The 20840-nt window shown below is 42.4% G+C and overlaps 1 long non-coding RNA gene across 1 annotated transcript in view; it reads right to left on the reverse strand.

Annotated features, from left to right (window-relative positions):
• Nucleotides 1-18269: 18269 nt before the first annotated feature.
• Nucleotides 18270-20840, reverse strand: part of LOC146857217 (uncharacterized) — an 82469-nt gene continuing 79898 nt past the window's right edge. The window contains exon 3 of the long non-coding RNA XR_014979551.1: nt 18270-18925. This is a non-coding gene — a long non-coding RNA (uncharacterized LOC146857217). The remainder of the gene's footprint in view (nt 18926-20840) is intronic.

A 20840-nucleotide genomic window follows, 5' to 3' on the forward strand; every position in this document is an offset into this window, starting at 1 on the left:
CAGACAGAAAACAATATGTTTACTGTCTGTATTTATTTTTAGAAGCAGAAAAATACAGACAATTGTGCTTCTTTTGAGTGACATCTGAGCAGATGGACAGCATGTGGAGTTAAAAAGCAGGTTGAGATTTCGTTAAATACAGGCACACGTTAACATACATTTGGATATAATGCTGATATTTACTTGTGGGTGTAGTGTTTTGGTTATATTTGGATGGATGCTTAATTTTCTAAAAGATGAGAGGCATCAACATATAAGTGCATCATTATTAGTTAAATAAATGTGGAAAAATGCAATTTTATGACTCCATTTACTCTCAAAACACAAATTAAATATGGATAAATACTAATAAGATGGCCAAAAAATAAATATGGATAAATACTGATGGTAATGTTAAAAAAATAAATATCATAAAATCGGGAACCCTACTTATCAACCACTGTATATTGGCTGCTGTGGCCCTCCAGTGCTATTTTTCTAGGTCATCAAGGCGCTGTACTCGCACTAGTGCCCCTGTGGTATGGGGCAGGTTGTCCAACTATGAGTTAAACTATCTAGTTCACCCCCTTGCACACTTCAGCCTTTACTCCAGCTCACGCCAAAACAAAACATCAAGCTCACACACTGTCAGCCCAAAACCGGCAGAAGGTGCATCTGAAAGGCACATGTTTCTCCAAATTTTACCTGCGTGGGTCAGACACGGACAGGGGACCGTCGCATTCCAATGGCCACTATGTCTTTCTCTTCCAAAGCCAGCCCCGCGAAACTAATGCAACTTCTGCAGCTCGATAAGGTCCGCTTGACGTGCATGGAGAAGTTGTGCTCAGCCCCATCGCTCTAACTCTGTTTTCTCTTCCTGTCTGACATGACTCCATGCCCCGGCATGCTGTGACCTTCCAGAAATGTCAGGCTGGCCCAGCCTCAGGCTTGTAATCACAAACCTCTCTGAGCTTGCCAACGCAACTGTGCCAAGGTCCACAGGACCTTGGAGCCAGGGAGATGCTCTCAGGTGCTATCCGCTCCTCTGGTGCTGCCGGAGCACTCAAGAGCGAGAACTATCAATCAATCAATCAAGGTTTGCATAGCGCGACTACTCACCCGTGAGGGTCTCAAGGCACTGACGGGGATGGGGGGGCTGCTGACCCGTCAACACATCAAAGATAACATTAGCCTTTCTGGTGTTTGCACTTCTGCAAGTCCATAGGATCTTGCCTGTTGCAAACCTGTTGGTAGATTCCACAAGGCCGCTATAACCAAGGAAAAGAGGTTTTGGAGAATTTCCTAGGCACTCAGGAAGCAAACCTTGAGATCAAAGGGCCCGAAGACTGCCTATAGGGTTGCACACGCAGGAGCCCATGCAGCTGAATCATGTCTGGAGAACGTCGCCAAAGCTGCCTTTGAGGCAGGATGAAGGTTGTGGCACACGTAGAGAGCAGTTGTAAGAAAGGCAGGAATCCATCTTGGAATGGTGACTGTAGGGTGAGAGCAGCCAACATCATTCTTTACAATGATTACAAAATCTATAGAATGCTAATCCCAGGTTTGATCGAAAGCGAACTCTCTGGTGCACCTGACATCCAGATTGTGTCGTGCATTTTGTCAGCAGAGACATATAGTGCAGAAGCTACTTAAGAAGAAATATCTCTTTATTCAAGTGAAACTCACTCAACGTTTTGAGAACAAAAATGGGGTCATCACTCAGAAACACTTTGTCCCGATGTAACACGGTTCATGGTAAGAGGTGCACGTGGCCTGAATCTTAATAATGCACCAGGATGAAGTTATAGCTAGCAGGAAGGAAGACTTATAAAAGAGGAGCTTCATTGATTCATTTAGGGATTTCCTTGGCTGAGATTCCAAGAGACCACTTTTTCCCTCACCGGGTCAAACAGGTGCATCATGTCCATTTGATATAATTTGACAGTCTCATAGGAGGTGGAGGTAGAAGTTCTTTGGTTTGTTCTGGTGAGCCCTGATGATCGCTAGGCTCTCTTGCAGTTGCACGCCTGATGCTAGCATTTACTCTCTGGATGATGTAGTATCATCCCCAGAGCAAATGGGAGGGAGAACTGATATTCTTTGGCAAGGCCCCATAAAAGAACCCTAGCTAGCTAATTCAGTCCTGTGCTTTGAGACATTGATGTCAGCTGCAATTATGTCCTGTTTCTCTACAAAAAAGCCAATGATGGGCAAGGGCTAGCCAGTGGTGTAACATTAGGCCAGTGCAGCCCCGTGCTCCAGGGGAGCCCACTCCTGCACTGTGCACAGGTGGCTGGCCACTGTTCTGAGAGCTCCTGACGGGGCCCAGAGGAGGGGGTCTCCATTTAATTAACAGGCCCCCCCTCGGGCTAGTCCTTCAGGAATAAGGTGCTCATGTTCGAGATGGTAAAAATGTATGTAGGACACTTCCCCCTACATACACCGGAGGGCGTTTCTCCAGAGGATGCAGATGCACACCTGCAGATGTGCTTCTGGGTACTAGGCTGGTGCTACCAAAATGGCAGACTATCCAAGTTGTCCTGGATCTTCTGAAAGAGCCTCAGATTCAGAGGAATGAAAGGAAAGGCATACAGTAATGACGAAACCAACGTCAATCTGTCGCCACGAGCTCGGAAAGCACCCATCCATTAGGCAAAATGTTTTCACTTGGTGTTTTAATGGATGAATGTTAAAGGTTTGGATAGTTGAATGTTCCCAGGCCTCAAAAATGGAGAAGAGAATTCCAGATGAATCCCCTACTCATGAAAGGGCTAGGGGCATCTGGTCAGGCTGTCTGCTTCCTAGGTGACAACTCCAGTGGTGCCTGAAAGCAGCAGGAACTTGACCCGAGAGATGGACAACTCACCAAGCTGTACTGCTGCCCAGCTGAGCTGCAGGGAGTGAAAGGCCTCTTACTTTTAGAGACAGAAGTTGGCCATGACATTGTTTATGTCGACCGTCACTGCTCAGGGCTACTGGGAGCCAGGCTTTTGGGGACAGGACAATCACCTTTGTGTGGCCTGGAGAAAGCCGTAAAGGTAGAGGGACTTTCTGGAGACACAGGAGCCAGAGGTGTTTGCAGATTCCAGGGTCCCATTAACATCACAGGGCACTGTTCTTTACTGGCATTGTTTATTTCCCCATCATACATTGGTGGCATTGCCCAGGCTCCTTCCGTGTGGGTACATGTCCACTGAACACAACCAGACTTTGGACAGCTACCAGGACTTGAGCATTTTAAAACTCTGCAGGTGGTTATATAGATTTAGGTTATAACGAAGAGGATGTTGCAGAAACCTGTGCCTTGTTTCTTTACTCGGAAATAGTGGGAGTAAAATCTCTTTTCATATCCAAGGGTGTGGCCGGCTCTAACTGTTTTAAGAGGTAGAGAAACCTCTCTGCCTCCTGAAGGATGCTGAATGAGGCACACTGACAAAGAATAGGTGGAGGAAAAGCCTTACTTCAAACCACTAGGGTTGTGTGGGCCTGCTGAGTAAGGTGGTGAAACCCTTGGGAAGTCAATGGGACTGATTAGGACTAGAGAATGAGCTTCTCTTCCTGTAGCACCTCCTCTTGGACTGCAGGACCAACCCCAACAGGGAGATATCACCTGCTAGAAGGTGGCCTGAAAGAAGCTTTGGCCTTTAAAGACTGAAAAGCTTCCACCAACCGTGCGGAAAATTGTGGTCTGTCTGGTGCCACATGGATGGAAAGGCTGGTTCTATCCCATCATACAATGGCATCTTGGGACCACGCCGCTGAGGCAGAGAGTGGGGCTAGACCCAGTGGTGCAATGGAATATGCAGGGCAAGATAGGATTTGTTCAGTGAAGGGCATCTGTTCGCAGGCGCTTGCTGTTTTCAGAGCTCACCAACAAGGTCCACCTAAATCAGATTGGCCAGCAGAAAAACTAGCATCCCTATACTTTTAACCTTCCCATGATTCCTGCATTTGCACCGATTTCCAGTCAAAGAGTTGGGCCTTGGAACTGGAACTGTGCTGCGGTTGTTTCAGCATGGTGTGTATGATGTCAGAGTCCCTCAATAGTATGCGTGATGTGGGTGCCATTTTGAATTCCTCTTATGACAGAATTTGCTGACGAGAAAAAGACAAGCGGGAAAGTGGCATAAGAGTGACTTGGGAAGAGAACAACGTTCCACAAGTAGGACTGGGTTGCAATTGGGGCATTTAAATAAGCACTTATAACAGGTGTGAAGAAACCATTTGACAATCACTTAATAAACTTAGCTTTTATATATGTGGTGCTCCATGTTTGCTTTGTACTGCATTCCCATATCTGACATTGACTAATTCCATTTAAGTTAAGGCCAACAGAGGAGAATTCCTTTAATCAGTGAGGCTTGGTGGTGACTAAAGATCTCAGGACTAGTTCCATGGTAATGAAGTAAGAATAGACCACCATAGGATAGAGAATTTTGCTCTAGTTCCTCCAAACTCATTTTTCCTTACATTAGGAGAACCTTCAATGCTATGGGTGAAGTGGTGGGACTATTTTTTAAAAAGCATTTCTGTATAAGAAGAAAAAACTAGGTAATCATAGAAAAAGTTATGGATTTTGCTACATTTATTGGAACCTGGAGGACAAAGATTATATAGACAAGCCTCTAAGAGAGAGCTGGGGATGGCAATATGTTTATGCATTTCATTGAAGAATTGAATGCATATTTTCTGCCAAATTTGTGTGAAACTGTGAACCAATCTAAAGTTTTTCATAGGAAACAAACGGAAGGGGAAAGCATTGAGAAACTTGTGGTTAATGTGCTGATCTGGTACACTTAAGGGAGAACTGACAAAATATCAGAGTTAAGCGGACGTACAACAGTACCATGAAGTAGAAACGACTGTGGTTGAAAGGGGAAGTTATAAGACACAATGGCTATTATTAGAAGAGCAGAACATCTGGTGGGTAGTGCCAAGGCTGCTAAGCAAAGTAGTAATGAGGTCAACTATAACGATATGGGAATGGAGATTGTGTGGAGTAACTCTTCTAGATTTTTGAAGGGGAAGAATAAAGGAAACACGACTGAGGATGGCCTCAGTAAATGTTATAGCTGTGGTGGCTTCATACGCCTTGCTTCTGATAACAAACATAATGCAAATAAGGTAAATGCAATAATTGTGGAGGTGTTGGGCCACTTCGTAAGAGTTTGTAGGAGTAGAACAATACCTCATAGGTTATGTCCATATATGAAGAAAACTGTAAAAGTGTTCAGAGACAGTGTAGTGAAGATGATGGTGTAAATATGCATGTGAAAGAGAAGGGTATCATCTAACATAATTATTGTGTCCTAAATATTGTTTACAAAAATATAATTGCACTGGATGTAGAGTTTCTAGCTGTTTGTCCAATGGGTTGATATTTTTGTAATGTTTATGTCAGATTAGAATCTGACAACAATATTCTGGTAAACACAAGCAGATGATGAACAGGGCGCTGAAACGTTTCAGACACTTACCCCCATTCCCAGAACTGGGTATAATCCATCATCGTTCTTTAGCTCACTTTGCCACCCCAGTTCAGACCCAGCCATATGCAAATCAGTCTTGACCCTGTGCCTGATTGGAACAGTCCATCCCGAACTGCCAAGCCAGGTCTTCCCTGGACCGGAAACAAGCATCCTGGGACCGGTTTCAGGGTAACACCCCTCATCAGCCAGGCTAGCTTGAATCCAGTGGCAAAGTGAGCAAGGGACTCACGTCTGGGTATACCCTGCCAATGGCAACTTAGGGCGAACAAAGCAAACACAAGCAGATGATGGACGGAGCGCTGACACTTTTCAGACACTTACCCCCAGTCACAATATTCTCTTACCATACCTTTGTTGATCATGGAAGGGATTTGTATTATTATTTTGACCAACCCAGGGTCACCTTATACTATCATTGCAGAATATGTTTGTAGTGAAAAAAGTGATTTGTGCAAAGATTTGGTGAAACATTAATGCTCCCAGACATAAATCCTGAAGATTACAGAAGAGAAACAATTGATATGATGGAATTTCGCGTGTTGACTTTTAGGTCGAGATCGAGAATAGAGTGGTTGAAGGAACATTGTCCATTGCTAAAAAGGCACCACCAGTTCTTGGGCCCTGAGACCAAAGGAAACTCATTATTAACAGCATGTAACCCATCCTGGTTGCATGTTATAGCAAACAACCAGGTAAGAAGTTGCTGAATATCTTTCCAGGGGTTTTTAGTGGAAAGTGTGGGCAACTGGAAGTCTTTAAGCATTGTATATTGCTTATGGGGAGTGTTGTTCCAAAGAGTCATAAAGTAAGCAATATTCCTTTTGCAGTAAGAGAGAAGGTTATGTTAGAGCATCAGAATTTAAAAGATATTGGCATTATAGAACCTTTAGAATCTGCAAGGTGAGTTGGCTCCTTTGAAGTAGCATGTCAAGCCAATGCAAGGATCAGATTACGGGTTGATCTAAGAGATCCTAATAACTGTGCAGGTGATATGTGTCCATTGTCATAAATTAATTAGATAGAAACACGAATCTAAGATGCATTCGGGATTTGTATGGTTGATAAGCCATCTGCATACCACCAGCTACCCCTTCATAAGGATAGAAGATTGTTAACTGTTGGATGCAATCTCAGACTGAAGATCCAATGTGTCCGAAGACCTTGTGACTGAACTGGCTCACGCTAACGTCTGGATTCTGTATTTCTTTCTTTCCCCTCCTCTTTTACCATCACCTCTTTTTTATACAGCTTATGGAATCTCAGTGGATCTATATGCTTCTGCCAAGTTTAACACTAACAATGAAGGGGACGTACAAAGCCTATGTAAGAATTGCTTGTATGCCTATGAACTAGTATTCATATGAAGTATTGTGTGTACGTTGGTATAATTTATAATAGCAGATTGCTTGCAGATAATGATGGTTGAGATGGAAGAGAATAAAAATTATGCTGGGAATGACTGTACAGTGACTAATGTGATAGGAAACAGCGGATACACCTGTCTCCAAAGCTGAGAAGGAATTAGGTTTTAATAAATATAAGATTTACGTTTCCTGTTTTCAGTTTCAATTTGCTTTGAATTTCAGTGGAGTATTTTCAATGTTTTCCAATGTTTTAAAAAATAGTCAAAATCAGTGGCTATCAAAGTTTACTCTTTTTGCTGTATAAAAATCACGGGGACTGTGTTTTCCAGTGCTTATAAAGAGTTTGACTTTTATTTGCATTTCCTTGATCATACCTATTTTTAATTCTTCCTTCTTTCTTTCTTGCTCCTAATGATCTTTTCTGTATTTTTCCTTAAATTTGCTCTTCCAAGGAACCTTTCATTATTTCCCTCACATCCCTACTAGTCTGATTTCCTAGGTCTAAAACTCCTCTTTCCAGCAGTCCAGTCCCACCCCCTATCTAGGATGCACATGAATGGAGTTATATTTTAATCCGTTAGGATTTGATTGCAGCAGATAAAAGGTTAATGATGAGCATTTAACTCAACTTCCTATTGCTGTATTTTTTAAACAAATAACAAAAGTCAAATAAACGAAGATGTTCAACTTGAGAGCATATATATAGATTGTGAGTACTGTGTGCTCTGTTATTGTTAACCAGTGTCACAAAGCCCTGTACTCTGTCTTAAGATATAAAGAAAGAATTGAGCTCGTAAATGTGGTCGTAGTGCTTGTGCTGGGATTAGTTCTGCTCTACATGGTCATAGGGGAGATTTCTGCTAAGAAATTAATTTGGAGAGTGTTAGCTATACAGACTTTAGTGACAGAGCATTCAGCTGATGTGCAGCTGAGTTAGAAAAGAAATGTAATGAACTGCAGGATGCCTTGGGTTTTTGGACCATAGGACTTTGTGTTAATTTGAAAGTCACCACATAGACTGCTAAAAATTGATTTTAACAATCACGCCTGTCCTATAGCATGTTCAGTCTTGGGAAAAAGAATGAGCGCAGCTCAATATGATTTCGCTAAAAACATCAACATAGTTGGTACAGGTGATTTCGTCAAGTGTTAGGTTATAAGTACGACCACAGGAATTATGTGGCTGGAGAGGGTCAAATTATGAGTAAATTATACGGCAAGCAAATGCAAATTATGCGGCACAGTGTGGAGCATTTCGTAATAATATTACTTCATTATTTTCTCATTTTTGAACTTGATAACACTCTCTGGGCATTGGTTGCATTACTTTAGTACCAATTTAACACCCAAATATAGCAATAAGCAACAGAAAGTTGACCAGTTCGGTTTTTCAAAGGTCCTTCCACTGTTCAACAACTTGTGTTGTTGCACTTTTAGTAACTCTTGAACCGTTTGAGTAGTGCAAAGCTAAATTGTGTTTTTGATTTTGGGAGAACTTTGCAAAGTCTTACATATATGTGTGGCTGTGCTGCATGACTCTCATGTGTCCTGCATGGAGTGGTCAGCTGACCATTCCCCAGACAAGGCAAGTGTTTCTACTGCCTCTTTGCTACAGGGAAGTTAATGTTAATGTTAAACCATTTATAGAGCGCACAGCTGCCCCGGCAAAGGGACGTCCCGGCACTGACAGCAGTTTCCAAGTGAAGTCCGGTTAGGCCATGGGAAAGAGGAAGGTCTTGATAGCCTTTCGGAAGGATATCAGAGAATCTAAGCTGCGGATCTTCAAGGGGAGAGAGTTCCACAGCTTAGCGGCAAGAAGACGGAAGGACCTGCCCCCAGCTCTAGTTCGCTTGACTCAGGGGACAGAAGCCAAGATCAATTCGGATGATCGCAGTATGCGGGCAGGTACGTAGGGAGTAATCAGGCCTGACAGGATCTCAGGTGTAGAAAACGTTAGAATTTTAAAGGTGAGGCATAAGGTTTTAAAAATCGACCCTTTTTGAGATAGGGAGCCAATGGAGGCGGCGGACAGCATCCGTTCCAGAGCACGTTCTTGGGAGTCCAAGTAAGACTCGGGCAGCTGTATTCTGGACGCGCTGCAGACGGTTCAATTCCGCTTTATTGACGCCTAGCAGCAAAGAGTTCGCATAATCAAGTCTGGCTAGAATGGTAGCCTGGACTATAAGTTGACGTATAGTCGAGTTAAAGAACCCTAAAATAGGCCTTAAACCACGTAAAAGACCAAAACAGGTCCCTGCGATTTTTTGGGTGTGATCTTGGAAACCCAGGGCAGAATCAAGCCAAAGCCCAAGGTTCTTTACCACCTGCTTAGGGGTAGGGGCAGGGCCCAAAGAAGAAGGCCACCACTGAGTGTTCCAAAGCCCCTTATCCTTCACCACCAGTAACACCTCGGATTTACTGGCGTTGAGCTTGGCCCCGCTCAGCACTTTATGGGCACTGCACACTTCAATGAGTAACAGGCTAACTTGAAGGAAGTACTTCCGTGCGCTATCTTAGCAAACCCCTATGTGTATAAATGTTCACTTGAATTAGTAACGCTGTACCTAGTTCTAAAATGATGCTCAGAACTGCATGCGTACGGCACAAAAGTGGTACATCACTTGTAATGCATTTGCATGAGAGTATAACACATTTATACAAATGATGCTCAAAAGCACTTGCTTAAAGCTCAAAAGTGGTGTGCCATGTGTGGTGTATTCTCATGTGCTTGCCGGGGTGAAAGCCCTCATTTTTGTCAGTGTCCAAGATAGTCAGTCCTTCAAATGTGAACTGGTGGAGAGTGCTTGAAAGATAAATAGTAGCAACACACAGTAACCAACTGGCAAGATAATATATAAAAGGATAATCGAGGGCAATTGATAAAAGCAAAACTTAAACTAATGAGGATAAAGAAAAAACACTTCAACAGCAGGAAACAGTGTCCTATGAGTGTGTTCGTAAGAAATGGGAAATAATGGTAAGATTTGTTCATTACAGAAGCAGTATATGTGATAGAAGAACAGCATGGCATTAACTCCATAAGCATGTCTAACATGTGATATGTCTACTATGAGCAAAACGGTGGTAACCTAAGCAATCCTAGAGGTAACAGTCAACACACTGTAAATGAAAAACAAACAACATGAAGGTGTAATAAACAGAATATTGTAACACATATTTGCATTGGAGACAATTAAAGAAAACAAGACATTTCAACACTAGAATTGAACCCTTTTGGTTGTATACTGTCCAGTCTCTTCATCTAGGTGATCTCCGTCAGTAACAAAACTTTTTTTATCCAGCATATTCAGCATGTTGGCTCACAGTTTCCAAAATTCGTAATTTCATTAGACTGATGTGTTTATTCTTCTCACAAATATGGCAACTGAGGTTTGTGTAGTACTTTTTTCTATTCATTGAATCCAATCTTTATTTTGCATTCAGGTTTGCCAACTTACGTACGGGCATGAGTGCATGGATACTATTCTATATTTCACAAATTGTATAATATTTCAGTGGAATTTTTTTGCCACTGACGCTTAATGTATTCACTTGTTATTCCATTATTGCGGTGAACACAATTCAGACAGGGATATTTTTGTGCCTTTGGTTAGACTTTTGTCAGATTTATCCACTTTGAACTTGTACGCTGGTACCATTTATGTCATGTTTTTAGAACACTGGCATGCAAAAAGTGGTTTGGCAGTGAATATTTCTTTGGCGTGTTTACTGATGATTTTGATTTCTTTTTATTTATAGTAACTAGATACAAGTGTGAAGTGTTTAGGTCCTTTAGGTTTGCTGATAATCAGTAAATCAACCCATTTTTTTTGTTAATGTGCTATTTAGTTTCATTAATGACCTCCTGTGGATGTCCTCTTATTTTCAATTGCTCACAAAATACTTGTTCCTTCTGAGCAGTAACACGATGTTATAGATGTTATCCATTTTAACAGAGTTAATTGAGGCTAAGGTAAGCTCTGATGGTACAATAGGCTGTTTCTATTAGTAGGTTTATGGTATATACTTGTTTGAATTTCACCATCAACAATTTCAACCACAACACCCCAGAAACGTATTCTTCCGAAACTGATGTTGTAGCTAAACTTTATGTGTTCACTTTTATAATGTAACTCTTGAATTATCTTTTCCAAATGTTTTCCTTCTCCTTTCCACAGTATGAAGATGTCATCTTTATATCTTACATATGTTAATCGCTTTTCCTGCCATTCTTTGTCTTTATATACTGGCTCCTCTTCAAATACTGTCATGAAAATATTCGCATAACTTGAAGCACCACTGAAGCCCGTAAGAGTACTGTTTGTTTGCTGACAAAATAGATTTCCTATTTGAAATAGCTGTTATATAAATAAAATTGCAGCAACACAAGTACCAAAATCTTGTTGACAAATCGAACCTTTTGGTATGGTAATGCTCATTCAATGGTATCAATTCCCTCTTGGTGTAATATAGAAGCATATAAAGCATTTACATTTGCAGCCACAGGAAGATTTGTGTCCCATTCTTGACCCTCGAACTTGTGATCTTTAAAAAAATAAAATCAGTAGTTTATGTGTTGTATGATGTGCTTTACTGTCCCAAAGACAGCAAAAAATTAGTCAATGTAACGACATATGGGCTCATGTATAGATTTACATTTAGCTGTTATAGGTCTTAGACGCAGATTAGCCAGGTCCTTATGTATGTTTGGAAGCATGTACATATGGGGTTGGGCTGGAGTAAAGACACAGCGGTACAGTCTTATTTTATCACTAATCCTTCAATTCTCAAGTCCTTTAAAAAAATGGATTCAAGATGGGGACATAACTGTAATCTGTGATGCCCTTGGATACACGCATCAGACTTTCAAAACGCAAAGAAAATTGGATGATATCCAAATGTTGTACTTTGAACATAAATAAAGGTAAATATGTATATTTTAATTGGTCGGTGTGCACAAACGTGTATCCTGTGACCATGGGATACTAAGTCGATGAAAACCTAGTTGCCTTCAGTTATGATGAATGTCCTTCCACGCAATACCATCTGAGGCAGCACCTACACTTGTATTTCTTGTGTTATATAAGTGTATATCCATTATTTACTTATCAATTAACCCAATGTTCATTTCAATGAAATTGACTACTCAGCAAAATCCATCTGTTAATAACATTTGTTCATCCTCTCTATTGTTCTCATGTCGAAATCGCATATTCGTTATCTGTATGGCATCTCACAAACGTCCTTGTGATATTGTTTTTGTTTCTCAGAATCCCCTGTGCATTTGAACCACGCACGGTCCTTCATCAGGGCATAGTTAACCTTACTAAGCTAAAATAGGAGCAACATAAAGAAGTCTTTAATGAAGGGGAGACACCTAAAAAAATAGACATACACACAAAACAAATGTTAAGCAATGTAGAACAAAAAGTGAAAACGCGCTGACACAGGCCGACGCAACCGGGTTTAGGATATGCACCATATTAAGTTCCGTCCAAAGGGTTACCATCTATGTTAATTCACAGGCTGCCCGTCGGGATCAACTCAGGTATTCTTCAACCTGAGGGGGCAGACAATTCATCTGTGAGGTCATCTGGAATTGGATAGGCTGCCACTGGTGTAAAGTGAGCTCTGCTATAACTGAGCTCATGGAGAACGGCAGCGAGGACCTACCAACGTCAGCATTTTAGCCTGAGGAACTGGGGCTCTGCGTTGCCTTGTGAAATCAGTTAATTCCCTGAGGTTTAAAATATATGGCGATATCTGGTTTGTCTTTCAGTAGTAGCCCAATAAAAGCAATGTAGTCATCTTGTTTTTGCCAACTCTGAAATATCCAGAGAATTGACCCAGCTCTGACAAGGTGGCACGTTACAGACCCCACAGCACCTGTTCGATGCCAGGTGGATCATAAGAACCCCCTAACCTGGGCTGCCATTGTACTTATTGTAGAAGCAGAATGCAGTAACCTACATCCCCGCTCTGTCAGATAAACTGTGGCACTAGCTTCCTGCATGGATGAAAACCATTGACAAACACACAGGAAGGGCTACATCTGCAGCACACATTGCAATACAAATTATGGAAGCCAAAGTAAATGGATGCAGGTGCAGTCTCCGATAGGTGGACTCAATGATTGGCTAGATCCATGCCAAACATGGCCGCACTGGGAAATATGTTTCCACCTGTGGCACTGTCATTGAAGAATACTCTGAACTGTTTGCATTTGCATAAACTGGAAAACTAAGACTGCGTTGTAATTTGTGTCTCCTTGAACCCGACCACAGAGATATGTCCAGATTATTGCTAACTCCAGCAGGGCTCATGAGACCTGGAAGGTAATTACAGTGTTTGAACCGGTCAGCTGGGCCATTTGCATCTTACCGTAGTCCCTCGCTATATTTGATGTACAATGTCCTCTGGAACTGAAATGTGATTAAATGCCCATGTCTTGTAGGAACTGGCTCTCCTCACTGAGAAAGTACTCGGGCCTTTAAGTGGGATGAAAAAATTAAGGGGGGGCCTCTCAAAGGGGCATGGCCGATGTAATTTAGGGCTGGCTTAAAAACAGTAACCTAAATATCTGTGCTTAGCATAATGTGCCATCCCACTGGTATTTTTCTGGTTCTGCCATTGCATCCAGATATGTAATACAACAAGTAACATTACACCTACAACAAACCAGGGCTATTGGCTTTGTCAACGATTGTTAGTTGCATATTATAAATGAACAAATACTATGGCTTTGTTGTATGTAATATTGAAAATGCTTCAGTTCTGAAATGTTGAGACTGTGAAAGAACTAAAACGAGTCTCTTTGAAGTTATATCAAAGTCTTTGAGCAGTGGTACTACTGCAGAGTTAAGATTTTCTTTTCCAACCTGAGAATGAGCGCAGAAACGGAGAGCCCGATAGGGACCAGTTTCGGCTCCTGCTTTTAAGAACTGCCAGTGCTGAGCACCGGCAAGACCCAGCCTACTGAAATTCCCATTACCATGCCAACTTCCTAGGACCCTCTAGAACCTGAATGTAAATAAATTGCATTAACCAAACTCTCTGCACTACTCTTACCATCTATATGTCTAATCTAGTAAACCCACCGCCATTGAATTGGAATTAAACTGACCGTTTAGTTTCCGAACTGCCCATGCTATCAGCTTAGCACAGCAATGCCACTGTATGCGGTATCGTATGTAATTTGTGTCAGTTGCTGTAGGTGGAGAGCACCGGCACCCCTTGTTGACGACCAGCAAAAACTTTCATCATCAGACTTTGACCCAGAGCAAGATAAATAAATGCAGAAAAAGGAGAAAGGAGGAAGAAGAGAAAGTAAGGAAAACAGCAAGTAAGGAAGAAAAGGGATGGAGAAGAACCTTCAAGATTGAGATAAAGAGACAAGAATTGTAGGGTGGTTGACAAAAGAGACATTATATTGAATTAAGACACAGCAGATTTAGCATTTGGCAAACGTGGCATACAGCAGTGATGACAGTGGCTCCTAAAAATACTTTGGAGACATCCATTTACTTGCTTTTTCTTTTTTTACAAATTGAGGTCTGCTTGTGGTCGTATGCTAACAGACCGAATACCCAACAAACACCTCATAACACTCAACAAACACCCAACAGCACACAGTCAGCACCTGCTAGAACCTAACAAACACCCAATTGCTATGCGGCTGCATCCTACAAATTACCATATAATTGCTCGCCAATATATTGCACGCCCCACTCGATATCTCCCAACTAACCACTCAACACAGTCTAGGCATCCACCAGTAACTTGCAAGAAGCCACTAAACCTTCCCCAAAAACCTAACCACCACCCTCGAAGTATCCACCCACTCCATGTAAACAATCAACACTGATTCACTTGACCAGGTTGTTGAAGGTGGTGGGCATTGTCCCTAGTGTTTGAGGACAGGACTTATTTTTCATCAGACTAGTCCAGAGCAAAACAGTGAAAGGGAGAAAGAAGCACCCTATAGTGCCCCTTAAGCTATAATACTGGGAATCATAAAGCGATATAGGGAGGTACAGGTCGTATGAGGCAGTAAAACTGTGGATCACAGTGTGATGTAGTGAAGAGTCCCCCACACGCTGTTAAACTGGGGATCCCTCGATGATGCATACATCATAGGGTGCGCCCCTGCCTTGCAGCTATTAGCCCCCCTACCCGCGTAATACTAGGGTGCATTATGTGATTTAGCGAGAGCGCCCCTGAGGCTGTAATACTAGGGGGGGCCTTGAGATAGTGGACGCCTAGGGCTTCTACTACTGCAGAGCACCGTGTGATATACTGTGAGGGCCCCCTGAAGCAGTCATCCTGGAACGCGTAGCCCAGGGCTAAAAGTGAGATATTTTGCACATAAGACTCTCATCGCCGGACTGATCATTTCACACTTCAGGGGACTGACTGCTTGTGAGCAGAGGGCCAAGAAGCAGCACCTCTGGAAGAAGGAACTGGAGCAGGACCTGAATGAGGGCATGGAAAGGAGATCAGAACAGGTTAGCTAGCAACATACTTCACTCCCAGGGGGCGTGGAGGAGCTGAAGGAAGAGCCAACAGCATCCTCTGCGCGCCTCGCCGCAGTACTTTTGCAGACTAGTTGGCAGCCAGAAGTATGCCCTAATTAAACCCTTGGGGTGTGGACAAATATTTAGCATGGCAAATGTAATATGCCAACATACAACAGCTACCTCAGTTAAAGTTGATGTAATTAAATGTTTGTACCTGACATTTTTAATCTAAACCGCAGGGTAAAAATTAGAGTCGGAAAATAACAAACCTGGGATGTGCTTCCTTCCTGGATCTCATGCCAAGTACATCCTCATCTGAGCAAATACTCCAATGGCAATGACTAAAAACTCATCGGAGCTTGTGGCATCCTGCCTAGATACTGGCAAGTTCCATTGGCGCTCCAAATAAGGCAAGTGCTTTCTTTCCCACAGACTGCCCATTGTCCCTCATCTCCGTCACCCCCTCTTGTTAATATCTGAACACCCTGGGCCCGCTTCACAAAGGTGTATTTCAATCCGTAAACCTTAGCAAACGTAAAGATTGATACATCTGTCTAATTTTATGATTTTTTTAAAGAATGGTTTTAATGTTTGTACTCAAAGGGCCAGCAACTGAATGCATAATAAAATTTGAAATTTGATACCTAGAGGCAGATGAAATTAGTACTTGGCCAAAAAGTATTTTTAAATTTAGGGATGTTTTCATGGCATGTGATAATGGAAGTGAAACAGACATTTGCTGGGTTGTTTCTCAATGGGATTCAGGGTACTTCTCAATACCGACTCAGCTGATTGTCAGTTGTTACTTCACAGTTAATTACATTGGGAGTCCTTATGTTAGTTTGGTTACATCAGGAGTGGCTTTACATAGCTTGGCATTACATCTGCAGCACTTTACTTCACAAGTAAGTAGGTATTAGTTTTAACCTCCTATTATGCAATTTATATATAATTATTTTTTAATATATATAATCTAATTTACACTGATATGTATCATATATATATACATATACATATATACAAAACAAGGCGCCCCCCCTAAAAGGTGTATCGTCATTTGGCAGTATCAGCTGGAATGGGGAGAGAGGAGGCATTATGGTGTGCCTGATGGAGAAACTAGTGAGGTCCTTGACTTTACACCCCCGCGGGCACTCGAGCTGGCTTGAGGCCCGTGCTCACTGACCTGGGAGCATCACTTGATGATTTGGAGCGCTTCAGAAATTTTTCAGGCGCCCACTCGGACTCCAAGTCCCAGCATCCCTTGGCCTGTGGGAGTGTCATCGCGCTGCAACAAGCACATGATGTAGAGGAGGGGCATGTGTTAATTTTTAACAGGAACAGAAGCAACAGCGGCTGAACTGTGTGCTGGCGACTCTGTGAAACCGGCACTGACGAAGGCGATTTATCGCTGAAACGCGTATGACAACGCTTCATGAACTGCCAGTACTTTGATGTGCCTGATTCTCATGGACTGCATGCTGTGCGAATTTCGATCCAATTAAAGCCCTCACAAGATTCCAAGTGTGCCGTGCTTTTTCTTATTCAGAACAAGCGTTGGTCTTTGTGTTTTAGTCCGCTGGCTGGAGGCGGACAAACGGCACACCCTCTCGATCAGGAGCGCCCAGGAGAAACCAGCCTTTTGGTAATTTTCGTTTTTCGGCAAAACAAGGCGCCCCCCCCTAAAAGGTGTATCGTCATTTGGCAGTATCAGCTGGAATGGGGAGAGAGGAGGCATTATGGTGTGCCTGATGGAGAAACTAGTGAGGTCCTTGACTTTACACCCCCGCGGGCACTCGAGCTGGCTTGAGGCCCGTGCTCACTGACCTGGGAGCATCACTTGATGATTTGGAGCGCTTCAGAAATTTTTAAGGCGCCCACTCGGACTCCAAGTCCCAGCATCCCTTGGCCTGTGGGAGTGTCATCGCGCTGCAACAAGCACATGATGTAGAGGAGGGGCATGTGTTAATTTTTAACAGGAACAGAAGCAACAGCGGCTGAACTGTGTGCTGGCGACTCTGTGAAACCGGCACTGACGAAGGCGATTTATCGCTGAAACGAGTATGCCAACGCTTCATGAACTGCCAGTACTTTGATGTGCCTGATTCTCATGGACTGCATGCTGTGGGAATTTCGATCCAATTAAAGCCCTCACAAGACTCCAAGTGTGCCGTGCTTTTTCTTATTCAGAAGAAGCGTTGGTCTTTGTGTTTTAGTCCGCTGGCTGGAGGCGGACAAACGGCACACCCTCTCGATCAGGAGCGCCCAGGAGAAACCAGCCTTTTGGTAATTTTTGTTTTTCGGCAAAACAAGGCGCCCCCCCTAAAAGGTGTATCGTCATTTGGCAGTATCAGCTGGAATGGGGAGAGAGGAGGCATTATGGTGTGCCTGATGGAGAAACTAGTGAGGTCCTTGACTTTACACCCCCGCGGGCACTCGAGCTGGCTTGAGGCCCGTGCTCACTGACCTGGGAGCATCACTTGATGATTTGGAGCACTTCAGAACTTTTTCAGGCGCCCACTCGGACTCCAAGTCCCAGCATCCCTTGGCCTGTGGGAGTGTCATCGCGCTGCAACAAGCACATGATGTAGAGGAGGGGCATGTGTTAATTTTTAACAGGAACAGAAGCAACAGCGGCTGAACTGTGTGCTGGCGACTCTGTGAAACCGGCACTGACGAAGGCGATTTATCGCTGAAACGCGTATGCCAACGCTTCATGAACTGCCAGTACTTTGATGTGCCTGATTCTCATGGACTGCATGCTGTGCGAATTTCGATCCAATTAAAGCTCTCACAAGACTCCAAGTGTGCCGTGCTTTTTCTTATTCAGAACAAGCGTTGGTCTTTATACATATATACATATATACATTGCACAGAATTCTCCCTACAGTTCCGAGGGAAAGAAGGCGAGCCACACCGATCTTGCTGCAAAATAGTAGGTTTATTTACACGAGGGGGCAGAAGACGCGTTTCGGCTGTCTAGCAGCCTTGGTCACATGACCTCTTCAGTAAACCAGGAAGTATATAATACAATTACACGTTAAGCATGTCGCAGCGTGCACAAAGTAACAGTGAAGACAGACTTAGACAATCGTGGGATTATTCAAAAATTTGCTTTTAAGTCGTGAGTTATTAAACTGTAATAGTCAGAACCCACAGTTTCATCAGTTCAAATAATACATTGTTGGAAAAACCATACAATTTATTCAAAACAAAAAACTTTAAAGTGTAGAGCCATTGCTTGTTGACAATTATTTTAACCAATTTCTTAATAGAATTAATCATTTACGTCAGTGCATCATGGATATAGTTTTTGCAGACGGGGAGTGATCCTAAGCGGTAGACCTACGTATCACACAGAATATTGGCAAATAAAAGGTATGGTGTCCTAATAAAATGGTCATAGATGGTGTTAGGTATCCATATGTACAAACTGAAAGTGCAAGGTGAAGGTATAGTACCCTTATTTTTGCATCTGTGCATATTAATCCAGTGATGGATGTGCGCATAACAGGAACTTTACCAATACGTCATATCCGTGACTATTTGTAGTGAACTGGTCTATCCGTGAATCCCCAAGCTGCAACAATAAAGAAGAAAGTATTACACTAGTGTTTGACATGTATTATGACATTACAACGATTATGAAGCATCAATACTCAGGATAAAGGATGTATGACGTTACAACGCATGCTGTTACAACGCATGCTGTTACAACGAAAGTTTTACAACGCGAGTGCATTGACAACGCAGGACATTACAACGCAAGTCTTTACATCGACTTGCACTAGATGGCGTGCTAACATTAAAAAAGTGTAATTTACTATTCCAACTCCAGTCCACGTAACAGTAGGGAAGGTGTTGGGATAGTAAACTACACTATTTTTAATGTTAGCACGCCATCTAGTGCAAGTCGATGTAAAGACTTGCGTTGTAATGTCCTGCGTTGTCAATGCACTCGCGTTGTAACAGTTTCGTTGTAATGGTAGTGCGTTGTAAAAGTTGCGTTGTAAAGGTTGTTCCCCAGGATAAAGCATATGTGGCTCGGATTTACGCGTGGTCTATCGAACATGACATACCAGACATAAGAGAAAGAAAACATAACACGATTGTCCATTATATACCAAGTGAAGTTAAAATCAATATCATAGAAGAGAAAAACAACTGGTTTCAAAAAGGGCCAAGCCTGGCTAAAAGAACCCATATGAAAAATCTATAAGTGTGAATACATTTCTTCATCGTTATTAAGCCCTATCGGAAAAAGGCTGCCTGTCTGTAATATGAAACGAGATTCTAGTCCCCTGAGGGACTGTATCCTGTTGCCACCTCTGGGATGTTTGGGCACACTGTCAAGCGCAAAAAACTTTGCTTTGGTCCAGTCACTGGAATGGTGTTCCCTGAAATGTCTGGCAGTGCTGTAACTTAGATCTTGGTTAGTGATTGCTCGCCAGTGTTCCAAAATGCGTTTCTTCACTGGAAACGTAGTGGACCCTATATACCATTTGGGGCAGGGACAGGTGATGGCATACACGGTGTGATCAGTGTTACAGTGGATCAATCTGGGAATCCTCCAGAATTTCCCAGTCTTCTGCAGGGTGACCTCTTTAACATCATCAGAATGACTACATGCTTTGCATTTTCTGCATCGCTTAAAGCCCTTACCCTGTTCCAGCCAGGTCCCTTTCTTGGGTTTGAAATGGCTATTGACCAGTAGATCTTTCAGGGATGGATTCTTCCTGTACGAGAAGGATGGATTAGGTCCAATCCTAGCTGACAGTAGGGTATCCTGTGTATACATATATATATATATACACATTTATTAACTAATAAAAGTAAACTGATGTTATAGTTAGGTGATAAAGTCACAAAAGAACTAACATTTAAAAATAAAAAAACATTGAAATTCGTCAGTCATAGTTCAGTGAGCTAACTATAACTTGCTCCCACATGAAGCACTGCTTATGACCTTGCATATTACATCATTCATGACGTGTAAAATTACATCATTGACGACATCACTGATGACACCATCCAGTGATTGAGACAGTGTGACTTTTTTGGACTGAAAGTGATCAAGAAGCTACACTTAGGGACAATTTTCCATCATCTCTCAAGTGGTAGTGGACTTAACCTTTCACAACACTAAACATATCTGTCAACTCACCCACATTTAGCAGATGTTATCCTCTTTAATAAATGGTATTCAGTTGCCTAAGAAACAAAATTACTCTATAGACATTAATCAGATATTCAACTTATTAAGACTTGAATGCCCTCAAAAAAGTATTTGCTCTTTAGTTTACTTAAAGGGGTTAGCCTGTTAAACACCTCATCTGATCCACAAGTTTAGGTCAACAGCGTCACATATATGTGTTAGCCACTGATGAAGCATGTACAGCCAGGCCTCTGTCATTTATAAAAATACACTACACACATTCCTTTAATAAGCAGAATGGTGTACAGTCTTACAAAGATGCTTAGACTCATACTGTGAG

This window comes from Triturus cristatus, chromosome 3_2 (genome assembly GCF_964204655.1).
Source record: "Triturus cristatus chromosome 3_2, aTriCri1.1, whole genome shotgun sequence".
Classification (NCBI taxonomy): Eukaryota; Metazoa; Chordata; class Amphibia; order Caudata; family Salamandridae; genus Triturus; species Triturus cristatus.